We start from the raw sequence: 7,918 nt of genomic DNA, 5'->3' as shown, positions 1-7,918 counted from the left end.
GGCAAATACTTTAATCTGCTAATGAATTATGTACTGGATTTCGATTAAAACTAAACTCATTTAGGGGTAATTATCACCAACATTAACATTATCTCCGTAGCCCCATTATCTCCGCTTCTGCTGTGTCTTATCATTCCATCTTTTCTGACATATGATCAATAAGGTTATTATCACCGCCATTTTCGTTATTAGTACCACAAAAAAACAGCTGGGTATCTTCACAGTAACGATGTCGCCGCTCAGTAGACCTGTTGTTGCCATTACTAGGATAAGAAACTCCTTTCTAATTGACAAAGATAAAGAGAGACATGGTAACAGCTGCTGTGTGGATGAATAAACCTTAGCGACTGGTTAATATCACCTTACCGCAGACAAGGTGAAAATTACTTAGCATAAACTCATCAATCTCTCTCGCGATAATTTAATCATCCCCCCAATGCTTGGGCTTTTCAAGAACGATCGCTCCAGACACTTTAACATTAACCAAACTTTATCCAGTTCCCCCCAAATCAAGTTGCATTTCATTTTCGGAGGAGGGGGAATGGGTGGAGAGGAGGAGGAGGAGGAGGAGGAGGAGGGGAGGGGGAACGGGTGGAGAGGAGGAGGAGGAGGAGGAGGAGGAGGAGGAGGAGGAGGAGGAGGAGGAGGAGGAGGAGGAGGAGGAAGGGAGGAGAGGAGGAGGAGGAAGGGAGGAGAGGAGGAGGAGGAAGGGGAGGAGAGGAGGAGGAGGAGAGGGAGGAGATGGAGAGGGAGAGATAGGATAGAGGGGGAGATAGGGTAAAGATAGAGAGAGAAGAGAGAACGAGAGGGGAGGAGAGGGAGAGAGAGAGGGGGATGAGAGAAGAGAAGAGGAGAGAGAGAGAGAGAGAGAGAGAGAGAGAGAGGAGGAGAGAAGGGGGAAAGGGGAGAGAGAGAGAGAGAAAGAAAAAGAGAGAAGAAAAACAAGAAGAAGAAGAAGAAGGAGGAGGAAGGGGGGAGAGGAGGAGGAGGAGGAGGAGGAGGAGGAGAGAAAAAAAAAAAGAAAAAGAAGAGAAAAAAAAGAAGAAGAAGAAGATGGTGATGAAAAACAAGAAGAAGAAAAAACAAGAAGAAGAAAAAAACAAGAAAAACAAGAAAAAAAAAAGAAAAAGGAAGAAGAAGAAAAGAAAGAAGAGGAAGAAGGAGGAAGAAAAAGGGAAAAAAAAGAAAAAGAAAAAGAAGAAGAAAAAAAACAACAACAAAAAAACAACAACAACAACAAAAAAACAACAACAACAACAAACAACAAAAAAAAAAGAATAAGAAGAAGAAGAAGAAGAAGAGGGAGAAGGAGGAGGAGGCTCGGTAATTCCCCGCTTCCCGCTCTCCCTCAAGGCTCCCTCTAACCTCATAACGCTGACCTTTATCCTTCCTCGTTATTCCTGCTATCCTTCGTGGCGCGAGTCGAAAGGCAGTCCTATCCTATTCGATGGAGTTTTGCTCGATTATTGGCCACGAGTTTAACTCTCTTTTTGTTTTTGTTTTTTGTTTACGGGAGTGTTTGAGTGTGTCAATGTTCTTTTTCTTCTTCTTCTTCTTCTATTTCTTATTATTCTAGTTAGTAATGTGACTACGCAAGAAAGGGAGAGAAGGATAACAGCGTTAACGGTATAAAATGAGCGCGCGAGAGAGAGAGAGAGAGGAGAGATAGGGGAGGAGAGAGAGGGAGAGAGGAGAGAGGGGAGGGGAGAGGGGAGAGAGGAGAGGGGGGAGAGAGAGAGAGAGAGAGAGAGAAGAGAGAGAGAGAGAGAGAGAGGAGATGGAGAGAGGAGAGAGAGAGGAGAGAGAGAGAGAGAGAGAGAGAGAGAGAGAGAGAGAGAGAGGAGAGAGAGAGAGGGAGAGAAGGAGAGAGAGAGAGAGAGAGTGAGAGAGAGAGAGGGAGAGAGAGGGAGTGAGAGAGGAGAGAGAGAGAGAGAGAAAAGAGAGAGAGAGGAAGAGAGAGAGAGAGGAGAGAGAGAGAGAGAAAAAGAGAGAGAGAGAGAGGGGGAGAGGAGAGAGAAAGAGAGAGAGAGGGAGAGAGAGGAAGAGAGAGAGGAGAGAAAAAGAGAGAGAGAGAGAGGGGGAGAGAGAGAGAGAGAGAGAGAGAGGAGAGGAGAGAGAGGAGAGAGAGAGAGAGAGAGAGAGAGAGAGAGAGAGAGAGAGAGAGAGAGAGAGAGGCAGGGCGAATCCCTGCTCATCACACAGCCCGCCAATGAAACACACGACCTTAAACATTCACCAAAAAAACAGTAAATCCCAAAAGGGAAAATTTAGGTTAACAGAACAATAAGGACAGTGCATGAAGCAGGGAGGGTGGGAGGGGGGAGGGGGGAGAGAGATTGGGTGAGAAGAGGGGGAAGAGGAGGAGACCCCGAGGGGGGGTATAAGGGGTGAGGGGGTATGGTGGGTATGAGGGGGGTGGGTTGGGTATGAGGGATGGGTGAAGAGGGTAAAAGAGATGGGGAATAAGGCGGTTGGAAGGGGGAGGGGAGGGGAGGGGAGGGGATGAACGTGAGGGGTAAAGGTGGGTATGGGGCATTAGGAGAGGGTAGGTGCGTTGTTGAATTGTTGCATATTAAGTGGCATACGGCGGGGGTCTCCTCATCCCTTGGCATGCAGCTTTCCACTCGAGATGCCACAGTATAACTGCCTCGATAAATTGCTGTCAAATATAGACTCTTATTACATGGTCTGATGTGTGTGCGTGAGTCTGCGTGCGTGTGCGTGTATGTGTGTATTTTTGTGTGCCCGTTTCTCCTTTCTATGTAGTTGCCTGTGTGTATGTGCTTCCGATTGCGTCTGCGTGTGTGTGTGTGTGTGTGTGTGTGCGTGAGTGTGTGTGTGTGTGCGTGAGTGTGTGTGTGTACCTGAGTATGCCTCTGTGTGTGTGTGTGTGTGTATGCCTGTGTGTTTGTCCCTGTGTCCGTGCCTGTGTTTATTTGTGTGCGTTACTATTTATTCCGGCCCTGCCTTTAAAGGCGAGTTGACCGTACCAAATCGCAAATCACAGCTAACCATTCAGTCCAAAAATACAGCATGTTATAATCTAACTCAATTGAACAACGAAAACGAGACCTAGATTATCCAAAACTAACATCATCCATTTTACGCCGTTTTACGTTACTTTCTCCGCAGGCGATTCTGTGCCTGAAACATTTCCCCGAATGCAAAATGAATATTCAGCTGTCTAATGCTGATTCTGATTCTAAACACCTATTTCTGATATTTGACACTAATCACTAATTCTAAACACTTATCTTTAAGATCTGATTCTAGCACTGATTCCAAAACCTAATTTTGATATTTTGATTCTGTGACTAATTCTAAACACCTAATGTTAAAAAAAAATAATAACCCCCCTTAGTCCCAAACACTGCATTATAGCCCATAACCCTATACGATCAATTCTAACACCTTCACTTTAGCACAATGCCATAAAACTTATCCTAACACTCTATTCTAACAGCCACAACTTTAATTCCTAATTCTAACACCTAACACCAAACTTAGCGAGCAGTCATGTGATTCGCTTGTCAAGAGACATAACTACCCTAGCAGCATTTACGTCAAACAAGCTCGTGTTATATTAAAGTATGGCATGTTGCAACATTACACGTCTGTGAAACATGTTCAGGTTCAACTCAAGCCATGATTTTGAGGCTGTTCAGAGTTCCTGGAGAATGACCGTTGCAAAGTATGTATCGGGAGAAACATTCAGACTAATGGTTATTCCCTGTGGAGGAGGACTCTTGTTCCGGAATGTATAATGAATGAAATGATGTGAAAGGGGTCGAAGGAAGAGAGATAGGAACACACATTTTATTTTTGTGTATATATACATGAGAGAGAGAGAGAGAGAGAGAGAGAGAGAGAGAGAGAGAGAGAGAGAGAGAGAGAGAGAGAGAGAGAGAGAGAGAGAGACTGGCAGACAGATACTTACATGTACATGAATGCATATTTTCTTTGAGAAAAGTCCCGTAAGGCCTAATGAGGACAATTCGGTCCACCCCCCCCCCCGCCACTCCCCCACATGACGTCACGCCCGCTGTGGTCAGGCAGGTAGGGTCACGCCCTAGAATGACCCTCGAGAGGCAAAATTAGCTGTTAATTTGCAGCGGGGGAACTAAATTTTATGGCAGGTATTACGGTGCTGGATGGCCCTGCAAATAAATAAAGCTGCATGTTTGATTTCTGGGGAATATCAGAGGCAGCCAAATAAAATGATTTCATTTTAGTTCACTCCATCAAACGATCATCGGCCCATAAAACACTCCGTTTTTTTCCTTTTTTTTCAACACGCTGAATTCTAGTTCGCATCATCAAAATTCGATTTACGTAAGTGGACACATTCACGCTCCGATCTTTACAATAATTGCAGATCACTAAAATGCGCAGATACTTCGCAATAATCATACAGACGGAGCGCATAAAGTCGCACCAATATATATACACACACACATCAGGTATTTGTCTGTTGGTATATTCGCAAATGATTAGCTGGACTTGGACGAATGACTTGCGAACAGAACGGGTCGTGTCCTCTCTCTGCAGTCACGCCGGGCTCGTGTTGCCCTTGCTACCTCGGCTCTCCGGGTTGTTGTTGTTGTTGTTATTATTATTATTATTATTATTATTATTATTATTATTATTATTATTATTATTATTATTATTATTATTATTATTATTATTATTATTATTATCATCATCATCATCATCATATGTGCGTATATATGCATATATATATATATATATATATATGTCTATCCATCTATCTATCTATCTATCTATCTATCTATCTATCTATCTATCTATCTATATATATATATATATATATATATATATATATATATATATGCATATGTCTATCTATCTATCTATATATATATCTACACACACACACACACACACACACACACACACACACACACACACACACACACACACACACACACACACACACACACACACACACACACACACACACACACATATATATATACACGCACACACACACACGTGTCTGTGTGTGTATATCCATGTAGGTAGATGGGTAGGTGGCAGGCAGACAGGCGTACAAGTAAGTACTGTGCACAGAGACACAAAATATATACAAACACAAACAATTAATCGAAACACAATGGAAAAAAAAAGAAAAAGGGAAAAAAAAAAAGGGAAACGCCGTTGCCAATTACACGGATGAAATGAAAACAATTACCCAGCTCGTTACGGAGGAAAACCTACGACGAACGGGCTCTGGACGCCGCGTAGGCTGCACGGCCCGGCAAGCAACGGAGCCAAGCGCGGGAAGAAGGCACTCGCTACAACGACCTCTCTGCAACGACTAACGACAAGCGACTGTAATGGCTAACGATTGTAACAGCAGACGACTGCAACGACTAACGATTATAACAAACGACGAACGACTGCAACGACTAACGAATGTGACGACGACTGCAACGACTAGCGATTATAACAAACGACTAGCGACTGCAACGACTAACGATTATAGCAACAAACGACTGCAACGACTAGCGATTGTAACAACAAGCGACTATAACGACTGCAACGATTAATGACTGTAACGACCAGCGTAAACGACTCTAATGAATTACGACTATAACGACTAACGAGTGTAAAGTCTACAATGACTAACGACCAACGACTATAACGCCTAACGCCTAACACCCGTAACGACTGGCGGGAGGGGACGACCACCCCTTCCTGCCTCATCCACCCGTCGATATGTAAGTAATTATGGTCGTTTAGGGTCTGGGGGGTAGGGGGCAGAGAAGGGGGGGGCGATGATTGTGATTATGATAGTATTAATGACACCGATGATATAAAATATTATTAGTGATAATCTTGTATGAAACGATCACTTAAATAATACTGAACAACAGTTGTAGTAATGATAATAATTACAAGTATGATAATAGTGAAGATAAAACTACTAATAGTAACAATATCAATAACAGTAAAAATGTGACACAAATGAAAATGACAACGAAAAATAAAATAACGATAAAGTTTTATCTTGCCGCCCTCTCGATATCATTGCCAGAAATTATTATACGGCAAAAATCTATTGAAGAATACTCCCCTCCCCCCTCAAAAAAAAAGAAAAAAAAAAAGCGAAAATGCATCATCACCAACCAAATACAGATGACCACAGCCAGACATTTCACAATCACTCAGAAACCAATATTATCGACAGTGTCTGAAGTGTCTATCAATTATCTATCAATGAAAGACAAACGACCGGCTACAGCCTATGGTGGGCTGTGTGTTTATTTTTTTTCCTCCGGGTTATAAATCATTTTGGGAAACTTATGGTGAGGAGGAGGAGAGGGAGAGGGAGAGGGAGAGGGAGGAAAGAGGGAAAGGGGGAGAGGGAGAAAGGGAGAGGAGGAATATATATATATATATATATATATATATATATATATATATATATATATATATATATATAGCGAGAGAAAGAGAGAGAGAGAGAGAGAGAGAGAGAGAGAGAGAGAGAGAGAGAGATAGATAGGTAGATAGATAGATAAATAGAGCGAGATAGAGACAAAGAAAGAAAGAGAGAGAGAGAGAGAGAGAGCAAGTGGCAGCGGACACAAACAGAGACAGACAAACAGACAGACAGACAGACAACCCCTTTCTCGAAGCCCCAGATGCCATGTCTGAAGGCATTTTAGAGCGCCGAGTGACTGATCATTGTCCAAGAACGTCGAAGCTTAAAATACACTTACTCTTTGATCATTTCGAGAGACGCAGCAGAAGGGGGGGAAAATATATATATATAAAAACGGGATACGCACTTATCTTCCCACCAAAGTGAAACTGGAGGACGATAACATACATAAATCACAAACGCATTTGGTTGAACCTATTCACACTGATTTCTCCTCCCCCTGTCATCTGTGTCTGTCACCAAGTTGTCAAGATGTTTCATTAAATGTACAGCAGAAACACTCGGCGTCACCACATGTTACCGGGGCCAGCCTTACAAGCACTATATTGGTTTTGGTGTGTGTGTGTGTGTGTGTGTTTGGGAGAGGGAGAGACAGAGACAAAGAGAGGGAGAGAGAGATAGGGAAAGGGTGAGGTTGAGACGAAGAGGAAGTGAGAGAGAGGGAGAGGGAAAAGGTAAGAGAAAGGGGGGAAATGGGAGAGGGAGAGGAGAGGGAGAGGGAGAGGAAGAGGGAGAGAGAAAAGAGGAAGAGAGGGAGAGAGAGAAAGAGGAAGAGAGAGAGAGAGAAAGGAGAGAGAGAGAGAGGAGAGAGAGAGAGAAGAGAGAGAGGAGGAAGAGAGAGAGAGAGAGAGAGAGAGAGGAAGAGAGACAGAGAGAGAGAGAGACAGAGAGAGGAAGAGAGAGAGGAGAGAGAGAGAGAGAGAGAGAGAGAGAGAGAGAGAGAGAGAGAGAGAGAGAGAGAGAGAGAGAGAGAGAGAGAGAGAGAGAGAGAGAGAGAGAGACAGACAGAGACAGAGAAAAAGACACAGAGAGCGATTTCGACCTCAGATGCTGTCATGATAAGAGCACTTACCTCCGCATGGATCCTTTTGACAAAAACAGAGCAAAGGCAACTCGCAAGATTAACTTTTTTTATCGTTTACTGTACACTTTAATTAATACTTTGTGTATCTCATATACGTATGAGACAATCAAATCTTATTAAAGTACATTATACACATTGTATAGATAGGTGTGTTTATGTGAATATTTGCGGGGAGGAGGGTCCATAACTTTCATCCGGTATTTAATGGGGTCCGTGACTATAAAAGCTAAGAACCACTGCCCTAAATCCACCCACAAGACCACCGCCAATTAAATAAAAGTCGCTAAAAGTTTTTAAAACAATTCCTAAAACATACCTATTCGTATCGTTGGCAAAACACATAGCATATCCGGTATAAGAAAAAA

The sequence above is a fragment of the Penaeus monodon genome, chromosome 4 (genome assembly GCF_015228065.2).
Source record: "Penaeus monodon isolate SGIC_2016 chromosome 4, NSTDA_Pmon_1, whole genome shotgun sequence".
In the NCBI taxonomy this organism is placed as follows: Eukaryota; Metazoa; Arthropoda; class Malacostraca; order Decapoda; family Penaeidae; genus Penaeus; species Penaeus monodon.
Note: the sequence above shows the minus strand (reverse complement) of the source record.